Source organism: Stomoxys calcitrans, chromosome 5, assembly GCF_963082655.1.
Source record: "Stomoxys calcitrans chromosome 5, idStoCalc2.1, whole genome shotgun sequence".
NCBI classification, from domain to species: Eukaryota; Metazoa; Arthropoda; class Insecta; order Diptera; family Muscidae; genus Stomoxys; species Stomoxys calcitrans.
The window spans coordinates 158,353,503-158,374,563 of NC_081556.1; the positions used below are offsets into that span (position 1 = coordinate 158,353,503).

Sequence of the window (21,061 nt, forward strand, 5' to 3'; positions counted from 1 at the left end):
GGCACTGCTGGAATTTCATGCTACAAGGATGGATCAAAGGTAGAGAACAGAGTGGGCCTGTGGGTCTACATTGAGAACCCAGGGGCTGAGATCTATTTCCGACAGTCTGACCATAATACGGTTTGCAGGCAGAGATCAGGGCGTGAGTTGGTATGCCATTAATGAGAGGATGTCGAGTGTGAACATATTTACGGACAATAAACTGGCCATCGGTATTATAACATCCAGGACGGAAAGGTCACGAACAGTTTTGGAGTGTAAGAAGGAGATTAACGCCTTCTATGTATATGACCCGTCAACATTGTTTTGGTGCGGGCCATTGCGGAGTAAGGGTGAATGAAAGAGCAGACGATTTGGCCGCGAAGGCTAGAGGATTGTCATCAGTGAATTTGATGAATCTGAAGATTTTCTGGGCGACGCAGTTCGAGTTAAGGGCGTAGGCGATGAACGCGTATGAAATGCTATGGAATAGCGAAACAGTCGGTAGGAGGACGAAAATCCTATGGGGAGATCCGCATCGCGAGAAGACGAGGATATTACTGAGAGAAAGGTGCGGCAAGCATGTGTAGGGCATGTGGGATAGAGCTGGCAGCATATCGATGGAACTATCGATACTATCGATATTTTATATTTTGACTGAATATCGATTGATATTTTTCCGATTGATACTATCGCAAAAGCAAAATTTTTTGCGAAACTTAATAAAAATAAGCAATCCGACACTGAATGTATGCTTTAAGATACATTGCGCCTATAGAGGGAGCAATTTTCATCTGATTAGACTAACATTTTGTACAATGATTTCTCTCATGACTTCCAACTTTTTTTTTAACCAATTGTTGTAAATTTTTTCTGGTTGTGTAAGGTTTTTACATTTTGAGTCTATTTTTTTATTTGGTAGTGCCTCCAGATGTGATTAAAACTCTTTTACTTCGAAAGCAAACGAACCTCTATGGGCATGGTGGCTAAACTACTTAAATAACACTAAAATTGGGTCAAATATTGCTAAATTGATTATAGTTGAATTTCCTTTCATGAAAATTCATCCAAATAGCCAAACCATTTGTAATCGCTATAGAAATAGTTTTTAATAGTTTAAATATCCAAATTATTTTACAAATATATGTTGCAACCTGCAGACTGTGCGGCTTAATCTGTTTTAACAGTTTGTGTTGGTGTTGCCGTTTTATCTTAGGTTTTCGTGGTTTCATAAGATAGCTTGTGGGGGCGGATGCCGCTTCCCTTTCCCAATGTTAGTTGATGGGAAGCCTATTTTTTATTTGTTGCCGCGTTATCATCACTTGAAATTTGTGGGTCATATTCGAAGTATACGTCGTGAAGCTCTTCTCATTGCATAAGTGGAGAAAATGAGAGTCGAGTGGATGTCGCCAAATAAAGACATTGCAATAATTTCGCTTCAAGAACACTTGGAGAGGCAACACATCAACACCCATCAAACGAAAATAAAAATGACCAAAAGGCCAAACAGTCGACCGGTTATCGATGTGTCCAAACTGCGATGCGGTAACAAGGCCAAAAATAGCAACAGTGTTTATCGGATTGAGATGCCATTACCGAGAGTGTCATAAACTTGTTTGGGTTTGTTTTGTTTTGAGCCAAGTCGACACGATTTAAGGGCACCACACCGTTCAAAAGGTATGAATATCAGTTTTCGAGGCTGAACAAAAAAATTGCTCGCATTCGACGCATTCGAAAATCACGTAATAACTTCATTATGAGGCTGCACATGATGACGATGATGGTCAACATCATCGTCATCGTCACTCACATCACTCAGTTCAGTGGAGTTTAGTGTGGATATGTTGTATGCTTGAGTTTGCAGGGTAGACCATGCTTTTTTATTTTGGTCGTTTTCCTCGGTGAGGAACCAGTTTGTTGTTTTTCGTTAAATTGTGGCCATGGCCATGGCAAAACAGCCATAGGTAACTTTTCGTTAACTGATCATTAACACAGACAGAGGTTGGTGCAGCATTACCATGCGCTCTCATGGGGGGTAGGAGATGCAGTTTACGGATACCGTTACAATTGCAATGTATGATGGCAGCTTGTATGCGTGTACATGTATATGAGCCTCTTTTTGTTTGGGTGTGCGTTTGAGAGTATTTGCATCTGTTATTGTGTTTGTTGGTTTTGTTGTTACATAAACTCTCTTGACTATGTTTACCCAATTGATTATGCAAATGATGGCGACAGAGCAGATGATGTGTTGTGCTGGTGATGATGGTTTTATTTGTAAATAATGTTAAATTTTAGCAAAGTTCGCAAAAAGTCGAAGGCGGAAGTGGTCGTCTCCCGGGCAGCAATGTGTCGGCGGTGGTGGTGTCTCGCAATTGTATATTATTTCCCAAATGTTTCCAATTGCTTTGTTTAGATGGGGGCATTCACAAATTTCCCTAAGCTTTTTGGTGAAAAGGCAAGCCAACGCTCAAACTCTTGCAAGATGAAACTATAAATCAAGTTTGTTGCTTAAGTCTTTTGATTTAAACGGATATTCCCCTGGTCTTTTCCGTTGGGAACAAAGTTTAAGTCATTGAAATTTCGCCAGATTTTTTAATTTCATTTAAACATGATTATGTCTTAAGTTAATTAAACTAATATGGCCTGTAATTAAAGGGCACTCTTCTTTTTCCGAGAATAATGAGTAGAGCTATTACAGATCCAAGGCTTTGTAATTTTTTAAGTTTCTGATGCGTAATTTGAACATTAAAATTTGTAATCTTAATTTTTAATTACCTTTTTGTGTTGTATGAACAAACACACAAAAGTACTTTACGCTTTGGGCGGAAAATCCCCTCCACTCCAAATTTTGCACAGGGTTAGGGTAATAGGTCATATTGGACCAAGCAAATGCAAATTTGCCCGTGAACATTCCATTAAGGAACAGGAGCAAACTTCTCACATATCATTGAGAGCTGTGCGAATCAAGTTAAAGCTCAATGATAGGGCGTCTTCTTTTTATAGCGGAGTTCGAACGGCGTGCCGCAGTGCAACACTTTTTTGTGGAGAAGATTTTACATGGCTGCCTCCAAATTGGAGTTCTCTGACGAGAAAAATTTCCTAATTGAGCAATTCGTAAACTTTCAAAATTATCGTGTTTACTTACCCAAGCGCACGAACATGAATTGGAGCCTACTTACTGCTACCTGAAGTAATTTTCCATCTGATGGTATAGGTCAGGGATCATAATTTCGATACTTTGGTACTTTTTTTAATACTTTTTAAGCATCGAGAGTACTGCGGTACCCCCGCGAGTTATTTGGTTATTTTTTGACCATTACCATATTTTATTATATGTATGCCAAAACTTAAGAAAGGAGCAAATGGGCCAATATGTCCATGAAAATTCCATTAAGAAAAAGGGGGGATACTTCTCTCATATCAATGAGTGCTATCCAATACAAATTTAAACTCAACGAGAGGGTCCTCCGTTTTATTGCCGAGTTCGAATGGCTTGCTGCAGAGTGACACCACCAGTTTCCACAGCTGATTATCTATGTTGAATACCTAAGAAGGTGAAGTTTGTTTGTCGGGATTTGAACCAAGGCGTTCAGCGACAAATTTCGATTTCCCAAAAACTCTGAGCTACGGTATTCCTATCAGCGTTAGCGAAAATTCATCTCTAATTCCCGAAGTATTTCCTAAGAGTCATTAAAGATATAAAACTAGGAACTCCACCAGAGTATAGATGAAGATGTTACTTGCAGTAACGGCATTTGCCAATCACAAACTTTTGTAAACCCACGATTATGAATTTTCGGCGAAACTTATACTGGCTCAAAAATAAGGGTTGATTTGGACCTCTGTAAGCCATTCTCAGTGTATTAATCTAAATCGAAAGAATGGAACTTTCGTCAGCTCCAAAAACTAAATTAAGAAATTGATTTAGATGGCGGCTTGATCGAAATGTAAAAAATATTTGAGACATGCGTAGGTGGTGCTGATATTACTCGTTATTATACAGAAATCGGAAGAAAGACGTACCCCAAAAACTAAAATCATCATCATAGGCACTTAGTATTTATGCAAGAGTCGGTGCCGCCCGGCCTCTCACTGAGACTATCCGCTCGATGTCGCTGATTGACTGCGACTGCCGTTACAGGTACTGCTTATAAGGCATTCTACTAACAGCAACCAGTGAAAGCGGCCGACGGCTTCCAGCTAAGATTCTCGTGACAGCTATGAGCACCACACCGCTCAGACCTCAAAGTCCCAGCCTGTGTGGAGCTCACAGCTATTCCGTGCCATAGGTCACAGGTCAACGTTTTTCGCTTTCCAAAAAGCGGTCGATGCTTTCAGAATGTATGATATGGAGATACCTTAATCAGATTGGAAAAAGTTCTTCGACAATTGGTTCAAACGCATGCAGTGTATAAATCTTAATGGGGAATATTTTGAAAAACAATAAAGCGATTTCCGCCGATTAATATTTGTCTTTGTGTTCCCTAATCCCGAAATATAAAAGGTAATCCTCTTAAATCTGTAAAATCCTGCCCTGGAGCCCTTAGAAAGTATAACATTCAACTTTGGACGTCATGCTGGAATGGTTTTTCGTTAATCGATTGCCATAATATTTCGAATTTTGCTTATTAGGACAAAAAGGAAGAAAAATGGAGGGTATGCGTTTCAAAAAAGATTTTGGTGTTTTGGGATACTCTATTAGTAAAGGGGTTAAAAAACACACAGTCATGGCAATATACGTTCTATTCTCAGAAGCACAGACAACTTTTTGCAGTCTTAAAAAAAACTGTATAGTAGACGTTGCCAGTATGTGAACGCCTGAGGTCAGGTTCAAGAGTCGCACAGTGCGATGAGAAAAAAAACGTTTAAAGATATTTTCACGAAATTTTATATATGTTAATGGTGAGGTGTTTTCCAGACTGTGTACAGATTTTCATTGCTAGTAGGGTCGGGAACCACTAGGTGGGCCTTCAGTGTTGGTCACCTCAGTCCTACAATAAAAAAGTTCAGACTGTACTTAAAAACCCTACACAAAATTGTTTTTGTGTGTGGGATATCTTTTATAGTGCTCAAGAAATTCGGTAAACAATAATTTTTTTTTTTTTTTGAAATTCGCAAAGGCTATTCTTTTAATTTGTATTTTGTAAAGGTATATCATAACCGATTTCATTTTTTTTTAACAAAAAGAAAATAATTCTTTAAATCAAATATCACCATAAAGATTAGAGATATTTGGCACAGAAAAGCATGTGTTCAAAAAAAAAAAGATTTTTAAATTGGACCGAAATGAATATTTCGCAAAGCAAACAAAGATAGGTAGGGGATGAACGCTCTACACATTTAAAATTTCATACAGATTTCATTCAAAAATCACAGGCTGATTTTCACATCTTTTAAGTCTTTCGAATGCGTGATTTGTCGAGAATGTATGGCCGATTTGTCCGCATTGGGTAGACATTTTTATCTATATTTAAATTTTTTTCATATACAATAAAAAATATATGTATTTGCTTTACAATTAAAATTCCAAGTTGATTAAAATACCAAATGAATCCAAAATGTACACTGTTGCAAAAACTAAAATTCAATTCGAGAATATCATAAAACCAAAACACACCAATTTCTCTTCAAAAAATAAGTATAAATATGGACCACATTTCTTGACGAAAATATCCAAAATGCCCATACTGGGGAAAGGAGTTTACAAAAATGGCATTTTTCAGTAAAATGTACGTAGAGATCTCAATGCATGGGTGCCGCAAAAAAGATTTTGTATGTATTTAGGTAAGTAAGTTGTAAAGTTGGGAATTTGAGCTTTGCGTTTTAAAGCTCGGACGGTTTTTTCCGTTTTTCTTAGAAAAAAAAATCCCAAAAATGTAGTCCACATATTTCCTACTAGGATTAACACAAATTGTGAAAACTACATTTAAAATACATCTACATTAAGCCCTCTTAACAGTACTGTAATCTAAATTGATTTTAGATCAAGTTTTCTTTAGAGAGACTAAACAATGAAACTAATTTTTTTTTGACCAAAACCTCTTTAAACTTGTAACGAAAGTCAAAAGTCGAGCGGAGCCGACTGTATAATACCCTACACCTACCCTATAAGGACAATGTGGGAGCTGAATGAATATATTATTGCAAATTACCCAAAAAAAATGCGCTTTTGAGAGCCAAAACAAAATTTTGCAGGGCCGAGATGACTAACTTTGAAGGCCCACTAATGGACTTACGGACCTTCTAGGGCCCCGAAAATTCCAAAAAATATTAATCACTTAATTGAAAATTTCGATAAATTTCAAATATTTTTTTAATTGGATCAAAAAAAAATTAAATATTTTAGTCATTTCTTCAATTGGATCAGTTAAAAAATTAATTGAAAATTTCAATCATTTTTTAATTGAATTTTTTTTATTTGAAAATTTTTCAATTACTTTTTTGAATAAGGGGATTGACATTATCAATGTTGTGACTGAAACTAATTTTTAATTTTTATTCTGTATATATATGCCGCTTCTCTGATTTTACTTGTGATATACTATTCTATTTCTTGAACACGATTTTACTTGTGGAATACTTGTCAATTCTTATGTTCATCCATATCAAATATGATCAGAAATAGTCGATACTATGATATGGTTTCCGTTCATATAAAGTTGTCGTTATGGAACTTGGTTTCTGTTGTAGCAGTTTGTTTGGCGGCAGCCCTTGCCAATGAAGGACTTCATCTGGTCGATGCGGTACGTACACCGGCTGCCTTGGGATTGACGGAACTTGGTGAAGACTATTTATTGTGGAGGACATATAAGAATTTTCTTTTCTTTTGGTAAATTAAAATTTCCATTCCATTGACTTTGACAGCTAAATCAGAATTGTTGAATTCTTACTTTTTCCTTTAATTATAGTTTAGAAATTAAAAAAAAGGAAATTTATCTATTACGCCATAATACCTAACGAAGGGGGAGTCCTAGAACTTGTATTTATCCATTCATCCGTTTGCAATTAGCTTGCCTTAATTAGGGCATACAGTACAGCCCCAAGTGTTGGGCTGAATAGACAAACACCAGTTCACACTCACTAAGCACGAAACCATAAATCAGGTTTGTTGCTTAAGTCTTTCGTTTTTTTTTTTCAACTGAACTACATACATACATACGTTGTAAACTAATTTTTGGCTGTTTCTCGATGTTAATTTTGTTTCATATAAACATGATTATGTTATAATTTTTTTTATGTTGCTATTAATATCGCAGACGTGGTGATGATGTTTTCGAAGAAGCTCTTAGTTTTGTTGCTCTTAAGTAATAATTTCAGCAACCAAAGGGGAACTGAAAATACAGGGGAAATGCTGTCTTTGATATTTCATTTCATTTTTACATGCATGCATCCTCCTTCAGCCATCCCCTGCCAGTCGACCAGTCAGCCAGCCAACCAAAACCATTTTCAATCTCTTTCTCGGTGTTATTTTTCAGTGTTTTTCGGTTTTTTTTTATTTAATTTCTTTCTCTACGAACTAAATCTCATGCTTGCTATATCCATAAAAGCCGAGTTCAGCTGTTTTAATTTTTTTTTTGGTTATGTTTATTAAACCGCTGTTATGATATTACATAAAAAAATAAATTTGTTGTTTTTTTATAATAATTTGAAATGGCTTAAATTGCATAATCATCGATAGTGTGCGGGAAAGAAGATACCGCACACCAACAATCCAACATCGGCACAGACGCAGACATAAACGTCGAAAGAAGTAACCAAAGTGGCGCTAAACATTTGCATGACACTCGGCTCACTCACATTGCGAACATTTCCATGTGGGGGGTTTGAGGGATGGATGGTGTGATAGATCGCTGGCTGGCTGGTTGGCTTGCTGTTTAGTTAGATGGATGGATTGATGGGTGGTGAGCAGAAGAAATGAAAAGAAGGTGGCTTTTGTTTCGGCTTTGTTGTATCATTGGCAGCCGGGGCTATGGAGGTTTAAAGAAGGAGGGCGGCTTTGTTGTTATACCAAAATTGCTTAACCGTAGTGATTGAAGCGCTCGCTTGCCAGTTGCGTAGACTTGTTGTGGACTGAATATTTAATAACACTTTTTAATACTTTTCCGAATGCTTTGCTTGCTTCTGCTCCTGCTATTGATGTGTGTGGATGTCGGTCTGCCTGTTTGTTTGCCTTATGGCATCTCTGGCAAGAGGTGTTTGAACGTTTAGCTGACATACAACCGCACTTGCTGTAGTACAAGTTTGAATGAATTAGGTCTGCCTCGGGCGATTATTGTGTATTTGTACGCACTTACCTTACCCAATAATTTCTTGTTTTTGGTTGCCTTGTTTTTTGTATTTGCTCACTGGCTTGACTAATTGACAACTGCATACATTGCCTTCGCCGCCGTCTCCCTCTCCGTAGTCGTCGTGTTTAAATTATAACAAATGACTTTTGGTATTGTGGTATTATTTAACACTTTTGTTTTTTGCCTTTTCTACTCTCCTCTTTCTTTTGACGTCTTGAATGTGTGTGTGTGTGTGTGTGTGAGTGTGTGTTTTGTTTATAATAATTATTTTGATGGTGCTGTGAAGCTACGAGTTTTCGGTATTAGCATAATCAGCCGATATGTGTCAATGCCATGACATCAATTCGCTTTTGTTTTCTTCAAAATGGTCACATGGCTGAGGGCTTCCCCCAACTTTCTGAAAAGGCTATTGTACTGCCATTTTCGGGACTCCGATGCGTATGCAATGTATTGACCTTCAGCAAACAGTTGACGCTTCTTAAGCGGCCACGCAAGGTCGTTTGTAAATTGCTGCAATTAGTGGGTTTTTTTGTCGCCCACTTGCTAAAGGGTCAAAATATGTTGACAATAATTACCATAAATTATTTGCTATGGATGAGTGGAACTGATTTTCAAGGTGATTTGTGCCACTATTCTAATTTCTTGTATTGTAGCATCCAAATACGCTCAACATTTGTTAGATAGTCTTAAATATGTTTAAATAATGGAAAACGACAACCATGGGATTGGCGTATACTAATTTCGTTATTCCGTTTGCAAGTCATCGAAATATTGATCTGAGAGCCATCACATTACGGAACTCGAGTTTGGGCGAGTGTCGGCCACTACTTAATTCATTTAACTAAGTGCTATAGGATGTTGCCTCCTCGTCGTACAAAAATATAAAATTTTATAGTGATAATCCACGTCAAAAGTAGGAATAATAGTGGCACGAAAATCTAAAAATGATCTTACCTCAAAACGTTCTCAGTACGTTTATGTTTGAAAATGTCAAACATTCCAATGGATATGTCAGATTTTACCAGAGAACACTTAGTTTGCCTAGGCCAGAAACTTATATAGCATCATTTATATGACTTTTAACTTCCACGCATAGTTTGATTCAAAGCAGGCAACAATCTGGCATATAGACTACTTTGAACCACATGCAACTCGTTTCTTAAAAGATTCAGACTTCAGTCAAGGCAAAGGGTGGTATCGAAAATAAGATTCTATAGATTCAGAAGTTCAGCTTACTTCCACAAATTATTGTCATTTGAATCAATAAAAACATATATTCACACAAGGCAAATGTAGTCGTTTGTGTCAGCTACCCTGTATAAAGCTCTTAACCACCCACATTTTGATATAACTTTCCTATAGATCGATCTCCGAACTGTTCGTTGAGACCTGAGAAGAATATATTTTTATCCAACTAGCTGGGCTGGATCCGTTCCAACAATTGTGGTCCAAATTTGGGGCGATTTTCATTATGAAAAATGACCCCCAAGCAAATGCACCCCAAAAATAAACCCAATTTGAGGGGATAACCATCGCTGAAAATTTTTTTCATGTTCTCGCCAGTATTCGAACCCAATCGTCAAAGGCGGACAGGTGGTAACCTCTGCGCTACGGTGGCTTCCATAGTTTGGATAATCACCCCAGTTTGTTTCACAAAAAAAAAAAAAATTTTTTGTTAAAAATTTTCAAATTTTTGATAAAAATTTTCAATTTTTTGTTAAAAATTTTCAATTTTTTGAAAAAGCAAAAAGTTTCCTATTTGTAAAATATTTTTAAAAATTGCGCGATTTTTTGAAAACAATTTCAAAAGATATATAAAAGCCCGCGACTTTATGAAAAAAATTTTCAATATTTTTGAAAAGCAAAAAGTTTTTTATTTGTAGAATATTTTGAAAAATTGAGCGATTTTCGGAAAATAATTTCCATTCAAACCAGTTTGTGCTTAAAGAAAAAAATTCTTTCAAAATCGTGTGACTTTTTGAAAATATTTTTAATGTTTTTGAAAATAGCGCAGCAGCCGATAGATATTTTTCAGTTGAAAGTATTTTTCATTTTTTTTAACAGACGGAGACGAACAACATTTTAAATAATCTCGCGATTTGAAACGGCCTCCCTAACACTTGGACTCACATGTAGATGTCAGATCTGTTTTCTACTCCTAAATACCTTTTATTTGCATCCCATATTGTCTTGATTGGTCCTTATAACTATTTGGCGGGCATTAGGTATGCGGAGGCCACATAAAGGTAACCCATCTCAAAGTTCGATATAAAATTTTCGATTTTCTGTTGCTATAAGAATGCAAACAAAATTTCGCTTGATTCGGGGAATGATCAACTCCCTAAGAATACCGATTCAGCCGTTTTTGAGTCTGTACAGAGTGTGCAAATAAACAAACATCATAGATTTGAAGAGTAATCAGATTTTAAACCATCCAATAAAGAATTATATTAAACAATTCAATTGTTACACCGCGAAATGTCTTTTGACTCAAACATAGAAAAGACTCTCCCACCAACGCTACTCGATTTAAAAGGCGATTAAAGAAAACAAACCCATAAAACTACTGTAGTTTGAAGATTTTATTACTTATGAGCAAACATTTGATTATTGACAAAGTCATTTAAGTCAATTGTTTGGAATACTGAAGGAATAAATTCAATTGCTTTTACCGCAAAACTTCAATGCTATACCTTAACAATTGACAAATGCTTGTAGACTATTTACCTCCAGTTAGAAACCAATACGCAGCCATTCATAAAAGACTTAAGTAACGAACTTGAATTACCTTAACTGAATGCTACAAAAGACTTAAGCAACAAACATGAAGTGAAACTGCACTGCAGTAATGTCTGATTGGGAAATACAGTAAATTGCTCTGCATAACATAATGTGTGACTAATTTTCCATGATTTGTGTGGTGTAGGCACCTTTTGAGAAATTAGCACTTACTAGAGCATCATAACATTTCAAATAATTTTGGACGGGCCCGCCTGATAAATGCCAAACAATGTTGCAAATTTCATGTTTCTATGAAAGCCAAAAATATTTGTTCGTCTGTGGCCAGTGCGAATATTTTACACCATAACCAAACTGGTGATAAGTGTAATACTCATAGTCCACAAAGCCTCACCCCCACTCAGCAGTGCGGTAGCAGAGGGGTGAGTGGCAGGGGGCTGGGAATGTCTTACTTAAACTCCATGAAATACGTAAGTGTAACAATCCAGCCAGCCAGCCAGCCACCTAGGCAGCCATCCAGTTGCAAAGTTGCCCCAACAGACAAACAAATTCGAAACATTTCAACAACAAATAAGAGAATGTGTCCGCTATTACCCTATTATGATTGCCATCACTGCCACCATAACAGCGCACATTTAAACGCTTACCACTTCTGCGAAATGTAGCAGCAGCTACAACATCGTCGAAGCAAAAATTAAGTGAATTGTACTTAAAGTCACTGTGAAATGGAAAAAAAAGTTACGACTGCTATTTACATTTATGTACAAGCATGAGTGTATTATATGGATGTGGTTATATACTATGTACGCTTATATACCACAACAGGTAAACGTACATACAGACATCGTGTGGCAAACACAAAGCGGTGTAAAAATAATAACAATAATAGTAAGTAAGCAACACAATAAGACAGCTCACAAACAAAAATAAATAAAAGTGATGTTGGTGGAAAAAAACAAAACTCGGCAGTAAAAAAAAATAATAAAGAGCACCACACTGTACAACAACCGGGGAGCACTGTGCACAAACGGGCAAAGAAAAATCCAAACAGAAATAAAATCACTTTCACTGACAGTGCCACTTTGGACGGCTGGGCCTGATGGCCGGCTGCGAAAGGTGGGAAGCTGATATGGGAGCACAAGCCTCTCAAGAGTTTTGCGTAAAAAACCCACTGAACTTAAGAAAAACTGCAAAGAAAGCAAATCTCAGCAGCTGAAAGCTTCCAATAAAGATCACAGTTCACAAAATGAAAAAATGAGGAAAACCTTTTGGGAACCGCGGACTAGTGAGAACTTTCCAAATACATACCCAAAAAAATTTGTCGGCTGATAGTAGCAAACACTGTCTGCTGATATTAAAATCAAATTTTAAAACTTTTGTACAAATCCATTCAAAATTTTTGAATTATACAAACAATTTGACAATTTCGGCTTTTATTTTTAGTTTGAGAGCATAATTATAAAAGTCGTAGTTAATTTTTTTTCAAAAATCTCCGAAATTTCCCTTTCTGGCAAAGATGCTTTCAAAATCGGGATTATTTAGCAATTTTTTTTTTTGTTTCATATGTCCCCTTATATGGTATAAAAAATACATAAGCCCAAATGGGAGATCTGGAGTTTGGAATTTGAGAACTCGAGCGACGCATCCACGTACAATATGTGTTCTTTACAAAAAAAAAAAGAAAAAATTGAGGTATTAAAGCTAGTTTTTCAGAAAGAATGTTTGTCATTACACAAAAATACATGCTTGGGAAAAAGTACAGCTAATAGACAGGGTTATCGAGTGTGGTTAATGTGGTAATTGTATCATATATGCGTTTTCGCTATTAATACGATTCAAATACAAGGGCCAACGCACGGCCCTTGAAGCCATCACACCTAATATGGTTGAAAAGTCTTCTAACCAATGACGAAACGCTTCCCACAGTGGTTGGTGTGTGTTGCTATCTTTGGCTTTCCTTTTTCATTTGCATCTCCGATCATTGCGCTCGTCTCGAAAGAGAAACAAACAAACATTTGTCTTAAATCTCTGAATGTCATAGTGGGTTAAACACTAGCCGGAAGTTAATTCTATATGCAAACGTTTCGGGCGAAATAAGAATTATTTCTGCTATGCATTGCCCGTTCCGCTTGCCATCAATTAAAAATTTTGGAAATCGGGCCACAAACGAATATTTAGCAGTCCCAACAAATTTTCGAAATACAGAGGTGACCAACTTTAGGGGCCTGACAAAAGGCGATCGGACAACTTTTTCCAAGCTATCTCGCTAACACCTCAACTCTTACCATTCTAAATTTCAAAGAAATATCTTTGCCCGTTCTCACACGGCATATTTGTTACTATTTTTTTCCATTTTCTCCCACTGTGCATTGTTGTAATCAATGCATTGTAAATTTGCCCATAAACATTCCAATAAGGAACAGTGGCAAACCTCACATTTCAATGAGTGCTGTACGATCAAGTCTTAAGCTCAATGATAAGGGGTCTCATTATTGAAGTCGAGTGCGAATAGTGTGCCGTAGTGCGGAAGTTCCCTGGGGAGAAGTTTTTATATGGCGTAGAACCTCACAAATGGCGCATCACAAAACCGCTGAACAATTTTTGATGAAGTTCTCGCCAGGCGTTCAGCATCATAGGTCGACATGGTAACTTTTGCGCTGCGAAGGTGTCCTGTACACATGCATTGCCAATCAAAAAAGAATAAATGCTGGCAGATGTGTATTAGAGCAGTTCCATGACTGGGATATTAACCAGTAGGCAAATGGAGATATATGCCTCAGTGGGTGTTTGCTAGGTTGTGCTAGTGCTGTTGTCTCTTTTCTTTTTTGTTATTATTGGCAGGCTTTTTTCTATGAGTGTATGTGAAATATGTTGATGTCCTCCATACTTGGCGTTGATGGGCCTATAAATAGATTTACCCCACACATAAATAGTTACCCCATATTGAAGCTTAAAATCAATGTCTCAGTTCTTGTGTAGAGCTTTCAGATTTTTAAATTTTTATCCGAATTATACCCCCCAAAGAAAGCCACCGTGGCGCACAGGTTGGCATGTTCGCATATGACGCGGAACGCCTGGGTTCAACTCCCGGCGTGAACATATAAAAAAAAATTCAGCGATGGTTATCCTCTTATTAATGCTGACTTCATTTGTGAGATATCCTGCATATTACAACTTCTCTACCAAGTGGTGTCGCTATGCCACACGCCGTTAGCACTTGGCATAAAAAGGAGGTCCCTTATTATTGAGCTTTAATCGGACTGCACTCATTGATGTAAGAGAGGTATCCTCTATTGCTTAATGGAATGTTCATGGGACATTAAGTTGTAGTAGTAGTACACCTCCCAACACCCACACCAAATGTAGCCTAGAAAGATCTATGAAAATATGTACCGAATGATTCGAGGGGTAGTGCCGATTTGTGCCAGAGTAGTATATGGTTTATTTTTATGCATTTGTTTGCAACGCTAAATGCCAGAAAAGAAAAATCTTCTCTTAAGTATAAAGAAAGACCAGAATCCCTTTCAAATTGTGCGATTGCGATTGTTCATTGAAGGTATTTACATTTATTTTAATCAATTAAAAAAATATATTTTTATACCCTACTACTGTGGTACAGGGTATTATAACTTAGTGCATTTGTTTGTAACACCCAGGAGAAAGAGAGATAGACCCATTGATAAGTATACCGATCGACTCAGAATCACTTTCCGATTCGATTTAGCTATGTCCGTCTTTCTGTTCGCCTGTCGGTCTCTCCATGTTATCTTGCGTACAAAGTATAGGTCGCAGTTTTCATCCGATCGTCTAAAAATTGGGTTCAGGCATATTTTTCGGCCTAGAGACGAAGCCCAGAATGGAGAGAGATAGATCGGTATACCGATCGACTCAGAATCACATTCTGATTCGATTTAACTTTGTCCGTCTGTCCATGTTAACTTGCGTACAAAATATAGGTCGCAGTTTTCATCCGATCGTCTTAAAATGTGGTTCAAGCATGTTTTTCGGTCTAGAGACGAAATTGGAAAAAATCGGTCCAAATTTGGATATAGCCCTCATGCATATGTTCGTCCGATTTTCAGTAATAATGCAATAAAATGGTCATTTGTTAACCGATTCTCTCGAAATTTTGCAGGAAGGATTTTCTTATGACTGTCGATATTGCTGGTGAATTTCATAGAAATCGGCGAGTTTTAGATATTGCTGTCATATATGTATATCGGTCGATTTTCACTTCTAGAGCAACTGCAAACGCATTATTTGAGCAATCTTGCCAAAATTTTGCACAAAGCTTTCCTCGATGACTACCACATTACATGAGAAGTTTGCTCTAAATCGGTTCAGATTTAGATGTAGCTCCCATATATATGTTCGTCAAAGTAATTTGCAATAACGTTGTCATTTGTCAAACGTAGTTATTACAGTTTGAACATATTTGCTCGCCGAGGTCCATTAAAATTTGTTCAGAAATGGATATAGCTCCTACATTGTACTTCTAGGGTAGGTGTAGGGTATTATACAGTCGGTACCGCCCTTCCTTACTGGTTCTTTTTGTTTTAGACGTAAATATTTTATTGCGTTTTTTTATGTTTTGGCCATATATAAAACTTTATAAATTTCATCAAATCCTATAACTTTCCATAGTGATTGGGGCAAAAAATTGGGTTATTTTATTTCAATGATCAATATTCCATATCCCGATCGATTTCGACGTAAACAAAAATTTCATTTCAAGGTTTTCATGTCTGGTTTTAATACTCCAATGCATACATCCCAAGTCCATATGATTCGAGAGCGTGAGTGTGTGTATGCAACGATGTCAATAGGAAATCCCCAACAGGAGGTAATACTCACGCAAAAACACTAAACCAGATAAAGATTGATACGTTGAAATTTACATTCACACTCACACTAAAACACAATTTGTAATTTGGGCTATAGTAAAAATGACGCAAAAATACCAACAAAATTGCTGTACCAACGACGTTTGAGGTTTGCAGTCTGTGGTTAAAATATCGCTGCAGCACATGGTCACAATGCCATGACAAACCACGGACCAACTGTTTCTTTCGTTTTTTTTTTTAATTTTTTATATTTTTTACTTTTTACTTTACTCAAGTCTTGATCTCAGTCTCTGTTAGTGTTGCAATTGTTGCAAGCAATTGTTGTCACAACGACAGCGACACAACAGTTACGGCAACTCTCTGTTGATGTTGGTCGTTGCTGGGTTGGTAATTTGCGATGACGATTGACTTAGAGTTTAATGGCTCCAGGATGAAGACAGCTGCAACATGCAACTTGCTGCATGCAACATCATTATCAACACACAACAATTAAATTTCCTTTAATTCGTTTACACATTTAGTTTAAATTTTTCTAAATTTGTTTGGTTTCTTCTCAAGCATATTTTTTGTTAATTTGTTGTTTAAAATTATTCCCATTTTCCTTCTTTTTTGGGTTTGGATGGGTGTTTTTCTGTTTTGATAGGCATAACACATTGCCAAAAAGCACCACTTACACTTTGTTTTTTGCCAACCACAGATTCACAAAAGAGACGTTTGTAATCTTTTTAAGTCTTTCCGCAAATCGAAACCGTTGCGCGTGCCGCGTTTAGACCCAACGACGTTTAATCGATAATTAATCAAAACAAATCGCCGACCACTGCTTGACGACGATCGACGATGGTTTTGGGCTTTTGGACTATGGAGAAGACAAAACGTAAAGCCGAAATGCAAACAAACGAAGAAGTCAACGGAAAGCGTTGGATTGATTGCTAAGCGTTCAAACGAATCGAAACGACCTTCTCGAGTCGAGTCTCAAAGAAGTCTGACGCGCTTGCGCACAATGAGTGCCGTAGCAACAATCCCAACCGATGGGAGAAAGAAGCAAAACAAAACAGCTGTCTCCGATTTTTGTTATTGTTTACACTGCATTGCTCCAACGCGGCGCAAGTCTCTGCTTCTGCTGCTATAGCGGCAGCGGCGGCGGTCATAGCTGGATGGGAGTAGTTCACAGTCGTCGCTGTCTTGCGGTTTTGCAGCCAAAAAGCTTAAATTTGTTTTTTTTTTTCGTCGATTTTGATTGCTTTGCTGAAATTGTGTTTTGTTTTGGTCTCCATTTGGCTACTGTCTTGCGCGATAAATGTGCGAAAAGTCTGTCTTCCCCATATCTTTTGGGGTGATCCTGGCACAATGGCAGTGCGTTCATAACATCTCTCTCATAACTGCTGTCTCAAATGACGGTTGGCCGGTGCTTGGCGACGACGTCAACATCATCGTAATGATGAGGCAACCGCTGATAGGAGCGTTGCTAAAGCTCCAAGGTGGTGGGATGAAACAAAAACCGTTTGTTACGCACACAGTGCTTTGTGGAAGAATGGTTATTCAGTGTTCCTAATTAATTTAAATAAAAATGTCTTCAGTTTTTTGTTTTGGATTTCCCTAAACGCTTTACATTTATGAACCGAAAAGAAAATTTGTATAAAATATGCAAATTTATTGAATTAGATTGGTAAAAGATAAAAGGTTAACTCGACTTTTGACCCAGTAGTTTAATGGCAGAGATAATGACTAGAAAATTAGCTGGTAGCGTAGAGAAGGGCATAAACGATTGGAAATTAGGCCCATTAAAAGCCGGTTTTAAACGAAAATAATAGGCCTACTGTTATGAAGAAACCAGAGTAGATTGGGGAAAACGTAAGGCATTTAAAACTATTTAGAGAAGCCACAAATTCAAATAAATTTATAAGTAGAAATAGGCTGAGTTCATCTGGGCCTAATCTGAGGCTAATTAACATGAATCACTTCATATTTTAATTATTTTAGGAATCAAATCGGTTCATCTTGAAGACTCAAGAAGGTATCGGGGTTCTTTTTATATGGGTGATATATTTAACCATTTCGAGCCTCCGTCCCGCCTACATAGTGCCCAACATCTGTGAGCCTTTTCAGTACGCTCCTGAATGTGACATTTCCAATTCAGTTTCCTGCCCAAGATCACACCTAAGTATTTGACGTTGTCAGATATCGAAATCATTTTATTGAGGAATCATGTTGCGTCAATTTGGCCCATCTTTGTCTTCCTCGTGAACATGCAGATTTCAGTGTTCTCTAGACTAACATTAAGACCCCTAGGTCTAGCCCAGTCGTGTGCCATCTGCAAGACCCTTTCGGCCCTTCTGCATAGCTGGTTCGGATCCTTACTCCTTAGAAGTATTATAACATCGTATTATAACCTTTTTTGGTCTGTCGCTGCAATGGCATCACAGTGGACTAAAAAAGTCTAAGTGAGTCTGTTTAAATTATAGACTGCCACTCTTACCTTACGTAACCCAAGATCATTTGTTCATGATTTGACAGGGAATTTTTCTTTCGAGACGATTTTAATAAACGAAGATACCCAGAGCATACCACATTAATCTTCGGGTATTAATGACAAAGAAAATCCTAAAACACAGGATCGTCTTTAAATGCTAATATTCTCAAAGTAAAGATGCAAAGTTTAAGAGTAAGATTAGAACAAACAAGTAAAAAGGGGTTAAATTCGGCCGGGCTATATCCAAATCTAAACCGATCTGGGCCAAATTGAAGAAGGATGTCGAAGGTCCTAACACAACTCACTGTCCCAAATTTCAGCGACATCGGATAATAAATGCGCCTCTTATGCGCTCAAAACTTAAAATCGAGAGATCGGTCTATATGGCAGCTATATCCAAATCTGGACCGATCTGTGCCATATTGCAGAAGCATGTCGAGAGTCTTAACGTAACTCACTGTCCGAAATTTCGACGACATCGGACAATAAATGCGCTTTTTATGGGCCCAAAACCTTAAATCGAGAGATCGATCTATATGGCAGCTATATCCAAATCTGAACCGATCTGGGCAAAATTGAAGAAGGACGTCGAGGCGCTTAACTTAACTGACTTAACCAAATTTCGCAAAATCGGATAATAAATGCATCTTTTATGGGCGCAAGACCTAAAATCGAGAGATCGGTCTATATGGCAGCTACATCGCAATCTGGACCGATCTGGGCCAAATTGAGGAATGATGTCGTGTGACCTAACGCAACTCATTGTCGGAAATTTCAGCAAAATCGGATAATAAATGTGGCTTTTTTGGGCCTAAGACCCTAAATTGGCGAATCGGTCCATATGGCAGCTATATCGAAATCTGGACCGATCTGGGGCAAATTGAGGAAGGATGTCGAGTGGCCTAACATAACTCTCTGTTCCAAACTTCAGCGAAATCGAATAATAAATGTGGCTTTCATGGGCCTAAGACCCTAAATCGGTCTATATGGGGGCTATATGAATATATAGTCCGATATAGCGCATCTTGGAACTAAACCTGCTTATGGACAAAAAAAAGAATCTTTGCAAAATTTCAGCTCAATATCTCTATTTTTAAAGACTGTAGCGTGATTTCAACAGACAGACGGACGGACATGTCTAGATCGTCTTAGATTTTTACGCTGATCATGAATATATATACTTTATAGGGTCGGAAATAGATATATCGATGTGTTCCAAGCGGAATGACAAAATGAATATACCCCCATCCTTCGGTGGTGGGTATAAAAAATTTAAAGCGCGTTAAGTTCGGCCGGGCCGAATCTTATATTCCCTCCAACACGGATCGCATTTCATATGTTCTCTGTATAACTTGTTCAAAAATATGGAAGATACATGAAATTATGGAGTACGGAGGACAAGGTAGCGCAGAGGCTAGCATGTCCGCTTATGACGCTGAATGACTGGGTTCGAATCCTGGCGGGAACATTCAGAAAATATTTTCAGCAGTGTTTATCCCCTCCTAATGCTACCGACATTTGTGAGGTACTATGCCATGTTAAATCTGGTCACTACGGCACGCCGTTCGGACTCGGCTATAAAAAGAAGGAGCCTTTACATTGAGCTTAAAGTTTTAATCGGACAGCACTCAGTGATATGTGAGAAGTTTGACCTAGCTCCTAAGTGGAATGTTCATGGGGAAATTTGCATTACCTGAAGTTATGGACCGATATGAACCATACACTATTAGAAATCATAGCACGCAAAGGCGTGCTAAGTTCGACCGGGTCGAAACTTATTTTTGTCAAGTTCTTTGCCCGATATCTCTCTGTAAGTAAACAATGGATAATGGTTACGAATTGCTATGCTATTGGAGCTAAAGCAGATTATGGACCATCCATGGACTCAACCCAAAATTTTTTTTTCGAAACAGCAAAAATGTTTACTAAGATAGCAATTTTTGTCTGCTGGAAATGGGAAAGCAGACATTACTGCTGTTTCAGCAAACATAGGGCTACTGTATTAGCAAACATTTGTAATTTGTCTGTTACTTTTTATGGTTGCCTGTTTTCGAAATTTGTATCTAAATTTAAAGAAAAAAGGTTAAGGAAAGTTTGCACTCAGTGGTGATTATAAACATTCACTGAGATACACATTTACATATGTGATCTATTTTTATACCCTACACCATAGGATACAAGATGGAGTAGGGGTACACAAATTTCGTCATTCCGTTTGTAACACTGTGAAATATGCGTCTAAGACCCCATTAGGTATTCAGTATATTCTTGATCATCATGACATTTTAAGTCGATCTAGCCATGTCCGTCCGTCTATCCCTCCTTCCGTCTGTCGAAAACACGCTAACTTTCGAGGAAGTAAAGCTAGGAGCTTGAAATTTTACACAAATACTTCTTATTAGTGTAGGTCGGTTGGGATTGTAAATGAGCTAAATAGGTTCATGTTTTGATATATTAAGCTGCCATATAAACCGTTCTCCCGATTAGACTTCTTGGGCTTCTGAGGGCACAATTCTTATCCAATATGGTGGAAATTTTGCATATGTCGTTCTGTTATGACTTCCAACAACTGTTCCAAGTATGGTATATAATTTGATATACCACCCATATAAACCGATCTACCAGTTTGACTTTTTGAGCCTCTGTAGGGCGCAATTATTAATTGATTTGCCTGAAATTTTGGGGGTGGTTTTTCTTTGACTAGTGTTTTTCTATCTAAAAAAGTCATTCAAAGAACTTGA

General features: G+C 37.6%; 1 protein-coding gene across 2 annotated transcripts in view; it reads right to left on the bottom strand.

The window, feature by feature from the left end:
- Positions 1-16,667, bottom strand: part of LOC106095942 (uncharacterized) — a 38,935-nt gene extending 22,268 nt beyond the window's left edge. For both annotated transcript variants that reach the window (XM_013263396.2, XM_013263397.2), the window contains exon 1: positions 16,525-16,667. The gene's annotated coding sequence lies outside the window, so the exon portion shown is untranslated. The remainder of the gene's footprint in view (positions 1-16,524) is intronic.
- Positions 16,668-21,061: the final 4,394 nt, after the last annotated feature.